The 14618-nt window shown below is 50.7% G+C and overlaps 1 pseudogene; it reads left to right on the top strand.

The window, feature by feature from the left end:
* The first annotated feature begins 8133 nt into the window (after positions 1–8133).
* On the top strand, positions 8134–12387 carry LOC146193312 (uncharacterized; annotated as a pseudogene).
* The last annotated feature ends 2231 nt before the right edge of the window (positions 12388–14618 follow it).

Below are 14618 nucleotides of genomic sequence, written 5' to 3'. Positions count from 1 at the left end.
GGCCTAGCCCAAAGGCTCCTCTCGCGCCACTGTCGACCTCCTTCTTCGGAACAATATGATCAAGGCTTTAAGTGGGACTGGTTCGATTTTGGTAAGCGTAATTTAAATTAGCGAACAAGAAAACGCTCATGCTGCGTCCGTTTTCTGTACTGTCCTCTGAGCGAATCAAACATCTGTGCATCACAATGAAGCTTAGATGCCGAACGGTATAAGAAAATAATGCGTGGAAGCAACTGAGAGATCTAATTCCCCTTACGTAAGGTGATGCGGGCAGGTACAGGTTCCATCGTACTTTGCTGTAAGCTGTACAAGGAAAACTTTTGCGGAATTGGAACTAGGATTTGTTGGTTTGGTACCGCCTTTGTCAGACGTAACCAAGCCAAGAATATTATTTTTCTGTTTAGCGAAACATTAAGGCCCTTACTTCTTCACCAGTCTCTGTAAAATAAAGAAATGCTTTTCACACTTTCTCATCTTGTATCTGACGTAATAGTTTTACTAGATAGCTGAAAGAAGAAACTGTTTGGTTACTTTTTGCTGAGGAAACGTGGAGCTTCACGTACAAAATAACATCGCTGACGAGGCGCGCCGTATGGCCAACTGCGAGCTTAATTTGACAAATTAATTTTTTTTATTTTGCACTGACATTGCACACCTCACGGGAGCATTTTTCTTGGCCTAAATGTAACCATTCTTTACTTGGTAAGAGTCGAGTTCCCTGTGGGTTCAGCAGTGGAGCACAATTTTCACTGGGAGACCGAGGTGTCACTGCAGTTTTTCACCTGGCCACTATATCGGTATTGACAATGCCCCTTAAGATCGCCATGTGGCATCGAAATCAAGTGAGCAACTATCGCGGACGCCCATGATCCCACGTAGGAACGTTTTGTGCAAACAAGAGCAAAGAAGAAAAAGATGCAATCGAGCACTTTCTGGGGTCATCTCTAGCCTTTGCGCTAAATCTATGTGGAACAAAAAGCTCTTCTCTATGGCTGAAAACAGTGCTATTGCCGCCATTATAATAGAGAAAAATTGAAGAATGCGAATTTGTTTATACTAATAAACGTTAAATCGACCATTTCACTGAACAAATGATCTTAGCAGGTTTCACACTTATGCTTAGTCTGGCTGCGTAACTGTTCATGTGTCTTCGGTTCTATAGAAGGATGCCCAGAAATGCAAGATTGTCGGCTTTACCTCCCAGAACAAAGCAAAGTGGATAGAAATGCCAAACATGGAAAGCAGTGTAACAATTAATTAGTATACAGTATGAACGAGAGGAAAGTGGTTTACACGGTATGATGCAGAACTGAACAAGGGTAAAGTGAGTATGCCTCAGTTCGCAGGTCGAGTATAAAAGTACAGTATACAAAGCAACGAGCGTTAGCAAAATTTATCTGTGGAAATTAAAGAAGATACATTTATAGAGCATCAGCTTTAGCGCATTACACAGCAAAATAGCACGCTCAAAATGAATTAAGTTGAAGATTATTAACTCTGTACTATGTTTAGTAAATATACTTTCATGTGATGTGCGAATAGTATAGGCTGCTCTAATTTCAGAATGTAAAATATTCTAGTAGGAGATGCCGGGGTACCATATTATGCTGTTCCAATATTATACTGCAGCAAACGATTGAAGTCTATTGAAATCTTTTATTAGTTGTCGCTTTCAACAGCCGCCAGCACGCACCTTTTTGACTGTGGTTAAAGCGCACTGAACGATGTTGTACAGACTCGTTGTCGCAGGATGCGGCTTCATTACTTTCTTTGTAGAGCGAGATGTGCCGATATTTTACCCGAGTGAGCACATGTCCAACTGCTTCCTTAACATTCCATAACTCTCTCTAGGTTCCTCCAACTGGATATATACACACCCGTTCGCCGACCTTCGCCGATTTTAAATTGAGTGTGGCCTACCTCTGTGGCCATTTGCAGCCTGACGACCCCCGTGCTCATTTGCTGGTATTGGTGACGCCGGATTGTTAAGCGTTTTAGCGGGCGCAAACCCGCCTATTAAAGGGTGATTGTTTCGTGAAATAAGTCTCTTCGGTTGTGGACTACAACCTTTTCACTACCACTTCACATGTGGTGTAGATGCTGCCTTTGTGTTTCGGACCTTCCCTGCAAGCCAAGACAACACTCCTTTCTCTCACCCTTGGGGGACCAACATACAGGCCACCGGACAGCCGCCGACTCCAGAGGCTACCGCCAGAACACGCGTTACTGCCGCACCCAAGTCAACCGCGGACGGACGCCTCAACAACCACAACGGCCAAGAATCAAGCGTCTGTTTTCTTGATCTTCCGGCAGCCTCCATAGCCGCCAATTTGCAATAGAGCGCAGGAAGAAACTTCAGAAGATTAGCAATATAAATTTATTTCGCTCAAAGCGCGCAAAGACAGGACTACAGACGGAACACAATTATCCGTCTGCAGTGCTGTCTTGGCGCGCTGTGAGCGAAATGAATATGTACCAACTCGCACAAATTTCCGCTTTACCCGTAGCTATATAAAGACGAAAGAGTTGCTACAAAGAAAAGGTGAGAATGCAACAAAACTTCGAAACGATCTTTACACCTAATGGAGCCACTCCGACGTGGTATGAAGAGCATGAGTCCTGAATAATTGTGTGGGTGGAATTGGAGAAGGAACTATTGGATGTATCTGCGTGAATTGGTGAGGAAAAAGAGAGGTGAGGAAATGGTCCTTTAATCTATGATCCAGCAGCCTAATTGTCCTCACTCACGGACACTGTTATTCCCGAAGAAAGGAGGAAGGTTTTCGAGGGGTAACAGAAACACGTTTTACTAGCCGTATCAGGAACTGCCGGAAACCACTGGCTAGTTCATTCAGGAAGCGTGAACCCTTGGCTCCCGAACCATATTTATGCCGAATAAATATTTCTGGCGAACGACAACATGTGGGATATCACACGAGAGAACGTCTGAGAGGAACTCCGCCTGCTGCTGAGATCTTCCAGAGAGCCCAGATGGCAACTATATGAACGTCGTCCATGAGAAGACTGCGTGGTCGTTATGCGGCGTCTCCCACGGCCCAACGCAAGACGCTGCTGCGATGATATATGCAGACACATTACGCTGATCCGCAAGCCCTTCTCGACGTGGACTAGCCACTCCCGAACGACGCGCAGTATGCTTCCACTGTGGCGAGGTTCGACAGATACTTCACCGCTGCCCATAGACGGAATGGAGTGCTGGTTTTGCCACCGATGACCCACGATTGCGTCCTGGTGAGCGACCATATGTAACCAGACGACATCCTTCGCAGGGGACAGCACGCGTGCCCAACTCACCGCCGGTCGTGTACCATCTGGACGCCGCCAGGCTAAAACGTTTTGCGATCAAGGTCCCCTGCCCCCATAGTAGAAAATGAAGATTGCAGCCCCTGGATGTGAGGTTAGTCAACAACTAAAAAACGAAGACCGTCCACCGCTGACAGCTAATGACGATGAAGTAGCTACAACACCACCGCACCACAAGAAGGCATAAACGAGTAAGCGACCAGAGTTCAATCCAATACCATCGCCCAGAGACATGGCAGCATTGTGGCCCGGACGCGACCGAAGTACACGGCAGAGGCGAGGTCGGACATCGAAGCCAACGCGTAATGCAAGGATATCAACTAGTCACCTTGACGTTGATGTTGACAGTCGACAGTTATCCCTTTAGAGGACATAGGAGCCGACAAATCAGTCATCAGCGACCGTTCGCCTCCCGCTCAAGACATTTGCAGCCACTTGACATGGTCCAGAGATAGGCACCACGCTGGCAAATTTAATACAATCTCGGGGAAATGCACTGAAAAAATGACAGTAAAAGGTCTTACGTATCCTCCTGACTTTCTGGTCCTACAGAACGTCTTGCGAGGCGATATTTTCAGTGCGGATTTTCTCTCGGCGCGTCAGATCATCATCTACCTTCGATCAGACCTCATCACACTCTCTATGGATATCATACCTACCCTTACGCCTTCGACATATGATGTTGCTCTGAAAGTCCTATGCTGAGAATTCAACGTGCCTCGCATTCAGCGTCGTCAGTCGCGTGGGGAGCACTGGAATCAAAATCATCGATATCAAAGGAAGCACCAAGCTGATCTTTGAATGAGGGTTCGGCATCGTAAGAAGCATCGCCCATTTTGTTTACAAAACAAGCTAATAACCGGTAATGAATCTCTCCGAAGAATACGGGCAATCTCAATAAGGGCATGAGGGTGGCTTTTCTTGATGTATTAGCAGACATTCGATATGTATTGACCCTCCAAGTCCAATACTCTGGAAGATGCTGCGAACCAAATTCGTCAGCCTATGTTTGACATTAATCCGGATTTCGATGCCGAAAAGGCCAGATTCGAAGTCTTCTTCAAAGCTACTGCAAGTGCTTCTCGTTAACAATAACAGTGCGGTAAACATTACATGCCAAGCACCGAATTTTAACTGACGAACAGACCTGACAGCTGTGCCACCTACCACTAACCACTAGGCCCTACCACGTATCGCCACGAGAACGCCAACCAATCCGCGAGTAAGTTGGTGGAATGCTTCGTGCCGACGTTATACAACCATCAAAGAGCACCTTGGCAGCTCCAGTCATTGTAGTGAAGAAGAAAGACTGCACAGTTTGCTTCTGCGCTAAGTGCTGGCGCTTGAAGGCCATAACAAAGAAGGAAGTTTACGCTCTTTCCCGCACTGACGACACACTGGATCGACCCTGCAACAATAAGTACTTGTCCTCAATGGTCCTAAACAATGGCAGCAGACAAAGTGAGGTTGACGAAAGAGATTGATCTAATACCTAGGTCGTGTCAGACCGCGCGTCCTTCAGCGTAAATTCGGGTTCGGTATAAATTCATTTGGCCTCAGCTCTGAACAAACCACGTTCCAGCGAGTAATGGATACAGTACTGGCAGACTTCAAGTGGCATATTTGTCTGGTATGCTGAGATGACGTCATTGTCTTCTCTCCGAACTCTGAAGACAACGTTAGACCTAATTTTGTTAGCCTTGAAGTGTCACTTCGCATATGAAGAGTTGTTGCTTGGTCATATCGTAAATAAGGGCGCAGTTTCTGCCCCCCCCCCCCAGAAAACAGCTGCGATTGCACACTGTGTGCAGCCTGGTGGCAAGAACACTCTGCGCCGATTCGTTTCGCTTATGAGGAACTTCTTTATCCAAAAAAATTATCACTGCCTAACAAGGACGACGTATCTTTTAATGGGAAGCGCAGCAAGTAGAAACCGTCCACGAACGTAAGCGCAAACTACTGTCCCCTCTTCTTCTAAGCAACTGGATAAAAATGACGAACAGAAAACCACATCGATGCAAGCAGTGTAGGCTCACGGGCCATTTTCATTCAGAAGAGTGCTGGACAATAGAACATTATCGCCAGTTATTCGACGACTGGGATAGAGTGGTTCGCGATCATCTGGGCTACTTCGATCTCCGTTAATACCTATACGTTCGACCAATCAGAGTGTTATTCAGTCAGCAGCTCTGCTGGCTGGCCAGTTTGAAAACCTTCCGGCTGCCTTGCGCGATGGAGCCTAAGTCTTCGTACATTTGCTATTCCTGTAGCCTGCAAACCTGGCCGCAAGCTTTCCGATGCAGACTGCTTAACCCGAGCATCCACTGACATTGCTCAAAAGGAGACGACGTCTTCTTGGGACCGGTAAGCGTCTGAAGTTTCGCACTACAGCAATGCTCTTATCTTCAGTTCAAAATCTTATTTCGTATCCAAAAGGCAACAACGCTTCCATACCTGCTGTCCTATGAGACCGTTATTACACTTCATCTTCCGCACTTGGGTCCCCGTAAAGAACTTCGCACCATATAGAAATCCTCATCTTGTTCTCAAAAGTATTCTTCAAGGGTACCACGATGAGTTGAAAGCCGGGCATCTAGGAATTGCACGCATGTTGGGCTGATTACGAGAAAAATATTATAGAATGCAGGTAGCTGCTGTCGTCTGAATTTACGTGAAAACGCACTGAGTGCCAGCAACGCACTAAACGCCGACGAGACTGCTGCTCAATTTCATACCACAGTAAGAGAACCCTTTCAAGAAATTTGCATGGATGTCTTTATCCACGGGTAACAACTGGACCATTGTTCCCACCCACTACTTTACCCGATATGCCAATGCAAAAGCACTGCTCAACGCTGCCGCATAGGAAGCTGCCATACATTTGTAGAAGAATTTTTTTGCGACACAGCTCCCAAAAGTACTCATCTCAGAATGGAGAACAGCCTTTTCACCTGAGCTGAAGCAAGCGATCCTGGACTACATTCATGCTAGCCGCCGAAAAACTGCGTACAATCCGCAGGCCAATCGACTCACACAATATCTGAACAAAGCTATCACCGAAATGCTTGTCATGTATGCGGACACTGAACATCACACATGGGATAACATCCAGCAATGCATGATGTTGGCATCAAACAACGCCATTAAGGAGACTCCCAGGTCGCTCTTTTTGAACTTGTGTACAGCAGGCAGCCCACGACCCCATTCTACGCGATGTTACCGCATGTGACGGAAGACGATAGCGTCCCGGCAATGACGACGCTAAGCTGCATAAGCGCCTGCAACGAAAGGATTTGTTTGGACGCTAATTCGCCGCCAGGGTCTCACTGAAAAACGTTTAGGTCGATACTTCGGCCTGTGCAAGGTCCTTCGCTGAGTGGGTGATCTGGACTACGAGGTCATTCCTGACTTCGTGACAGCATCCTAGCGGCGCCCTGCGCACCAAAAAAATGCTGCATGTTATATGCCTTATGCCCTTGAGGCCATTTATGATTAAGTCTTAGTGTTTATGTTCACTCTTGCGTTTTATTTTGAAACATTCAGGCGATGTTTTTAAACATTGAACAATGGCGAAAATCTCTGAAATATTTAATTTCTTTGTTCTTAAAGGCATCCAGCACGCTGCCTCAAAGCAATTTTAGCGCAAGGAATAGCCTTGTTCATACTCGTTGTCAAGAGGCGCCATTTATCCCTTTATTTTTACTGCCAGACGCGCAGAGATTTTTCTCGAGTTTTCGCAACTAAGCGCAACTCTTTTTCAATAATTTCGGACTTTTCTAGACTCGTTCGGTAAATTATCTAGACTGTTCACCACCGACTTGAAACTGATCGCGCTCGAATTCTGCTAGCAATCCAGTCAAACTTCCCAGAACGCTTGCCGTTCCTTTCGCCGGGTTGATTATGTTGTTATAGGGCAGACTCACAGTCTTAAAGTTGCCCGCACCACAGAGGATAATCACAGCACAGATCTCGGCGCTCGTCTGCGTCTTCTTCTTCTGGAAGTCTGTCGCACTTCTTTATCCTCAGCACGACCAGTCAATACCGCTAAGTAGCACAACCCTCCTCGGAAAAAGCACAGTTCCTGTGCGTTCTACGTTAGTGAAACAGAAGGTGCACGTAGGGCTTCAGACGGGACACATGCAATATTTCGGAGGATGGCGCTCTGAACGAGGATATCGAAGACACAGATTCAACTTCATTTGTGACCTCGGTCACGGGGTGAAAAACCCAGTAGGGGCCTATGCAACGGGGCAAATGTTTTTCGCATAACCCCACTCGACGGCACGGGAGCCACAGCAAGACGAGAGATCCAGGAGTGTAGTGGAAATCCCGGTGGCGACTGTTGTACCGAACGCTTTGGCAGTCTTGAGATGCAGAGAGCCTGACACGAGTTATCCGGCGGGCATCATGAGCGCGGGCGACGTCATCTCTGGCTTAAGTACTAGTGGCGTCTGCCGCGGGTAGTGAGATGCCGAAGGGCAGTAACGGGTGTTGGCCAAATAACAGATAAAATGGAGAGTATCCAGCGGTAGACTGGACAGATGGATTGGGTGAATGTCACAACGAGTAAATAAACGTCCCAATCCCGGTGGTCGTCAGATACTTAAATAGCAGTATGTCTGAGGGTACGGTTTAGACGTTCGGCGAGGCCGTTGGTCTGGGGGTGATAGGCGGTGGTGAATTTGTGGCAGACGGAGCACGAAAGGAGAAGTTCGTCAACCACTCACGACAGGAAGCAGCGGCCACGGTCATTTAATAGTTCAAGAGAGGCACTACGATGTAGACACGTTTCCTAGAAAGAAGTCAGTGATGTCTGGGGTGCAGCTGGTCGGGATGCTCGGGTAACACCTCACCGCGTAGCGTAATCGGTGGAGACGGCGATCCATTTGTTTCCTGAGGCGGAAACTGGGAAGGGGCCAAGAAAGTCAACGCCTACACGGGAAAATGGGTCAGTAGGTATGGGGATCAGCTACAATTGGCCTAAAGGTGAAATTGTGAGCTTATTCCTAGGCTGACACAATTCACATTCGGCAATGTACTGCTGGACGGAGCGGTAGCGCCCCGGCCAGTAGAAACTTCGGCGCAGGCTGTCGTATGTGCGAAAGGCACCCAGGTTGCCAGCCGTGGGAACATCATGGAACTGTTTAAGGATGATGGAACGCAGATGTTGAGGAACGACGAGCAAAATGTCTGTGCCATATGGTTACATATTGCGTCGGTATGGGATGTTCTCGTGGAGTATAAATAATGCTAGGGGTGTATCAGGGTGGTCGGAGGTAGGACGGAGGATAAGGTAATGCAGCGAAGGATCTAAGTGCTGTTCGTCGGCAAGGTTATAAAAGTCCGAGATAGACAAGACACATGCGTCATCGTGAGCGCCGCCGGACTAGGGGAGTCGACGGGGTGACTGGACAAGCAGTCTGCATCTTGGTGAAGCCTGCCGGACTTGTACACGACGGAAAATGTATATTCTTGTAATCGAAGTGCCCAGCGCCCCAAACGGCCTGGGATCTTTGAGGGAGGAAAGCCAACACAAGTCTTGATGGTCTGTTATAACAGTAAAAGGGCGGCCAAACTAATAAGGGCGGTATTTCGTAATAGCCCAAACAAGTGCCAGGCACTGTATCTCGGTGATAGCATAGCTGGACGAGTATAGCTCCAATGCCATGGCCACTTGCGTCGGTGCGGAATAACGTATTGGCGATGGTTTGAAATGGGCCAAAACGGGTGGAGTAGGGAGAGCAGCAATAAGTTCCGAGAAAGCTGCAACTAATTGTCCCGGCCTCCAAGAGAATGAAACGTCTTTCTTGAGGAGATGGATGAGAGGACGAGCAAGGGCTGCGAAATTCGGGACGAATCGTCGGAAATAGGAACATAGGCCAATAAAGCTTCGAACATCGCTGGATGAACGAGGAGTGGGAAAATCTCTGATGGCACGAATTTCGTCGGGGTCAAGCTGAACGCCGGCAGCATTAACCAAGTGACCAAGGACTTTGAATTGTCAGTGACCAAAGCTGCACTTTTTGGAATTTTGTTGAAGTCCGGCGCGGCGAATAAGCGCAATGATTGTAGAAAGGCGAAGGAGATGGCTTTCTAACGTAGAAGAGCGAACTATTACGTCATCACAATAACACAAACAACTGGTCCACTTGAAGCCTCAGTGCAAAGAGTCCATTAGCGTTCGAAGGTAGCTGGGGCGTTGCAAAGGCCAAAAGGCATGCTTTTGTATTTATAGAGGCCGTCAGGAGTGATGAACGTTCTTTTTTCATGATCTCTCTCGCCGACGGAGATCGGCCACTAGCCGAAACGTAGGTCGATGACGAAAGTAGCTGGCTGCTTGCAAAGTATCAATCGCGTCGTCAGTACGCTGAAGTGAATAGACATCTTTTTGGTTATCGTATTTAAGTGACGGTAGTCAACGCAGAATATCCAACTGTTATCTTTGTTTTTGACCACACAAGAGGGGATACCCAGGGGCTACTGGAAGGCCCGATTATGTCGTTCGGGCAAAAGTTTCTCTACTTCTTTTGAATAGCGCGTAGCTCGGCAAGCGAAACATGATAGGGCCACCTGTGAATGGGACTGGCGTCTCCGGTGTCAATGCGCTGACTGACAATTGTCTTTGGCGCTCTTTTCACTCTGTCTGTCGTCGTCCCTTCTTGTGGTTCGCGCTGCAATACAAGTTAGACAATTGTAGTTTGACCCAGTCGGTGGGTAACTAAGTCAAAGAGGTTACTGTAGGTGAGGAAAAGCTTGTTTAACTCTGTGGAGAATTCAGACTGGAGATAAGCTGCGATCATGCTATGTGGGGATTCATAATCCCCTGCCCCCATTATAAAGGGCCGCGCGTAGTTAACACGCGTGATTACGTGAGCTCTTGGGGAGGACCGCGAGAAGAGGGCACACTGGCCACCCTCCCATCCTCCCAGGCTCCCGCGGCGACACCTCACGGGTTTCCTTGTTTCCTACCGGCATACCCGGGAAACCTCCTCTCACCGAGCCGAGGTGAGATGCGCATCTGTCGCAGCTTCATCTGTGTCTTTTGACGGTTGGGCGTGCGCGCGCACAGATCAGCATTCCCGTCGGAAGACGGCCGCCTTCACCCTCTGCTTCCGGTCCAGCGCGCACTGACTGCCGCGGGCCGTGAGCACAAAGCCGCACACAGGTGAGCAGACTACCTCTCACTCCTCGTGCGTGCTTCTCCCTTAGGTGGTTCTATTTCACCCCCGTACGCGGCGTTCGCTCGCTACACGGCGATTGTTCTTTAGTGTATTTTCCTTTGCCGTGTACTCGAGCACAATAAACTGTTCGAGTACATAACTCGGTGTCTGTCCCCTCTGACTCAAACCCGCCGCAGTAGCGACTTCTCGCACCGCGGGTTGGGGGTCACAGCTCTGTCTGTTAGGGCTGCACGTCGTGGCTAGAAGGCGACTGTAGCGTCTAGCCCCTACCCCCCCCCCCCCCCCCCGTGGCGCATTCTCTTACGAGAATTAACCCCCATATCTTGGCGCCCGAACGGGGGGCCAGAGGTGCGATAAACCGAGTGTCTTTGTATCGGGTTTTCGACACAGACAGACCATGGAAGCGAGCATGTCTGACTTTCAGTCTCTGTGAATGCTTTCCAATATGGCTTCCCAACGGCAACCTATAGACATTTTCACGACCCTTGGAGAAACCGGTTTGACTGGGCTGAGAACCAGGTGTGGGGGGAGAATCCGCAGCTTTTTCCTGTGTTATGAGCACAGCCCAGTCTCCAATATGGCAGCGCCCTTTGACCAATTTTGAAAAGGTCTATTGGCGCGGCTGTGTCTGCTACAGCCGGTCCATTCACAGAGGCTGACGCTAGCCCCAGTGACCTCATATCGTTTGAGCCGAGCTGTGCTTTACGCGACGCACTCACTCAGACGCGCGGCGACGCAGGGCACTTTTTGCCAAGCGCTATGCCGCGAGGTATGGAGTGCACGCAGCGGCCGCTACCCTGCACATCCCAGCCGGTCGTTCAGCCAGATTTCTCTGGCCAGACCAATCCCCAAGAGGCTATGCTGCACGACGCTTTGCGCCTCATAGAAAGCCTCACGGGTGTCGTGCAGACGACTCTGCATATATCCGCGCCAGGTGCGAGACCGAGGTTAGAGGTGGTTTTGCCCAGTTATAGCGGTTATCATGATCGTATCAGTGCCAACGAGTACCTGGACTGCATGCTGACTTACCAGCAGGCGACAGAGCTACCCGATGGCGAGATTCTGACACGCGTCGTGCCAGTCTCACTGACCGATCAGGTTGCCCGCTGGTTCCGCCTCACTGGCCACGGGTCAAGCACGCTGGATGAGTTCCGAACGCGGTTTCGTGAGGAATTCTTGCCCGCAGATTACGAATGGCGTCTGCGGCGCGAGCTGGAGCTCCGTACTCAGCATCCGGACGAGTCCTTGCTCGAGTACGTGAGGGCGATTGGGCGAGTTGTATCGTCTCGCATACCCCTCGGCTCCGAACAGCGAGAAGGTAGAGCGTGTCACGCGACAAGCTCACCCTACCTTCGCAGCCTACCTACGAGGAGTTCAGTTCAGAGATTTGGACGAGCTCGCCTCGGCAGCCAAGCGCATACAGGCGGACATACTCGCTTCGCGCACCTATCGGCCACCCCCGCCGGCGTCGCACGCACTTGAGCCGCGATGCGCCTGGAACGGAGCCACTTTTCGACCTCGTTCAAGGGGAGCTGAAATGGTTGCATTCAGTGACGGACAAATGAGAAACGGCTGGGACCTGTCTTACCGAGCTCTCGACCCGTACACGTATGCCATGCGTACAGCACACGCTACGCCCGGCCAAGACACGCAGAATCGTGGTCGGCATCCCGACACGAGGACGCAAGTGCAACACGCACCTGCAACGGTAAACCCGGCAGAGAGGTGCGGTCAATCGGTGCGCGGCGACAGCAGCCCCGCCCGACAACGGCCGACTGCCCTCTGCTACCGGTGCAACCAACCAGGGCACTACGCCAGGGAATGCAGGCGCCCCGCTGCCCGAGAGCACGCGCTTTCGGGAAACGAGCGGAGCCGCCACTGAGCACGACTGCACAGCCGGCGGCGTCAACAGCGGTGCTCAGTGAGTCACACGAACTCTTGGCCCCGTTGGCTTGTCGTTTTGGTCCCCCCAGCGACACGCCAGTGCCACTTATTGAGCTTACTGTCGTCCGGCGTGAGTTCATGGCTTTGCTAGACACAGGAGCGTCCGCTTCGTTGTTTGGCGACGAGGTATACGAGCATCTCCGTCGCAGTGGGATCCGATTCCGAGAGAGCAACCTCGCCTTTCGACACGCCAGCGGCACGGCGCACGCGAGCGGTGCCGCCCGGCTTGTGGTGCGATGGGAGAAACGAGTCAGGCGCCAGCGCCTCACCTACCTCCCCGGCCTGTCGGTCCCAATCATTCTTGGTAGAGACTTCCTCACTAAGACGGGCATTGTTATTGACGTCTGCAACGGAGGATATAGGGAGCGAGCATGTGGCACCCTGAAACCTTTCGTTCAACCTCAAAAAGCATCAGAAGTACACTTGCTATCAGATGCTACGCGCGCAGACGTACGCAACAAGCGCCCGAAAAAGCTTCTCGAAACGCCTTCGGCCGGGCAGACAAATTCGCCGGTCAACCGCGCCGAGAGAAAAGGCGCGGAGGGAAGTGACTCCCCTCCCGCCCGACCCCCTGCCCCTTTTGCGGTTGCACTCTGCGCCTCGGGGGAAGGCAGGCCTCCCCACTTTCTGCTGAACAACTTGAGCAGTTTGTCAATGGAGGAAAAAGCGCGCTTGTCTCAGCTCTTGAACGAGTATGATGCAGTATTCACTGAGCGGCCTGGCTGTACTACGCTAGTAAGGCACAAAATTGAAACAGGCGACGCCGTTCCTTGGAAATGCAATCCCCGGCCAGTCAGCTCGGCTAAAAGGAAAGCGCTTGATGACGCTCTGAATGAACTTGTCGATACAGGCGTCGTGGAACGTTCAAACAGCCCCTGGGGTTTTCCAGTGGTGCTGGTGCCCAAAAAGGACGGAACTACCCGCCTTTGTGTGGACTATCGCCGCCTGAACGAGGTGACGCGGAAGGATGCCTATCCATTTTCGAGTATTCCCTCGATCGTGTCCAATGTTGGCGGAGCGAAGTACTTTACTACGCTCGATGCCAGTAGAGGATACTTTCAGGTGGAGATGGATCCCGGTGACAGAAAGAAGAGTGCATTCACATGTCACAGGGGTCTTTTCCAGTTTACCCGAATGCCATTTGGCCTGGTTGGAGCTCCGGCGACGTACCAGCGTCTTATGGACAGTGTCCTAGGTGATGCAAGGTGGCACTATGTTCTTGCCTACCTAGATGACATTGTGGTGTATTCGGCAACCTTTGATGAGCCCTTACGATATCTCAGGGACATACTGGAAAGACTGAGGTCTGCGGGAATCACTTTGAACCCAAATAAGACTCAGATAGCGGCGACCCGAAGAACCTTGTTAGGGTTCACGCTAGACAATAGATGCCTCCTGCCGTGCGAGGAAAAACTGCAGGCGATTCGGAAGTTCCCCTCGCCGACAGATGTAGGCGGACTGAGACGCTTTCTGGGGATGGTGAACTTTTATCGCCAGTTTATCCCAGAGTGCGCCGCTCTGCAAGTCCACTTAACAGCTGTGTTAAGGAAAGGCGTTAAGTGGCATTGGGATCCCGAGCAAGAGGCTGCACTGCGAGGCCTCACTAATGCGTTTGCGGAAACCACAGAGCTGAGGCTGCCTGACCTGAACAGGGAATTTTTGATCCACACGGATGCATGTGACTTGGGCTTAGGAGCAGTTCTGCTTCAGGAGCACGAAGGTAGCCTGAGGCCGGTGGCGTTCGCCAGCCGCTCATTAACTCCCGCAGAGAAGAATCATTCCGTGACAGAGAAGGAATGTCTCGCGATTATCTTCGCTCTGCGGAAGTTCGACTACTACGTCGACGGAGTCGCTTTCGTGATTGAGACTGATCACATGGCACTCACATGACTGAGATGCCTAGGCGAGCCGAGCGGACGCCTAGCACGATGGGCGCTACTTCTCCAGCGTTACGACTTTACCGTTTGCTACAGGAGAGGTAAGAACAACGTGGTGGCAGACGCGCTTTCGCGCGCGCCCGTTGGCGGCGGGGGCAGTAACCCTGCTACCCCCTCCGCGACGCCCCTTAGTCGGAGAAGCGCGACGGCAGCTACGCTCGTTCATAGCCCCGAGGGAAGCGCGGCCGACCCGCCTTCCCTGGGCGAAAGCGTTAACCACTTGTACTGCGTC

The sequence above is a fragment of the Amblyomma maculatum genome, chromosome 4 (genome assembly GCF_055883805.1).
Source record: "Amblyomma maculatum isolate TAMU_Amacu chromosome 4, ASM5588380v1, whole genome shotgun sequence".
NCBI lineage: Eukaryota > Metazoa > Arthropoda > Arachnida > Ixodida > Ixodidae > Amblyomma > Amblyomma maculatum.
Note: the sequence above shows the minus strand (reverse complement) of the source record. Positions and strands in the feature narration are given on the sequence as shown.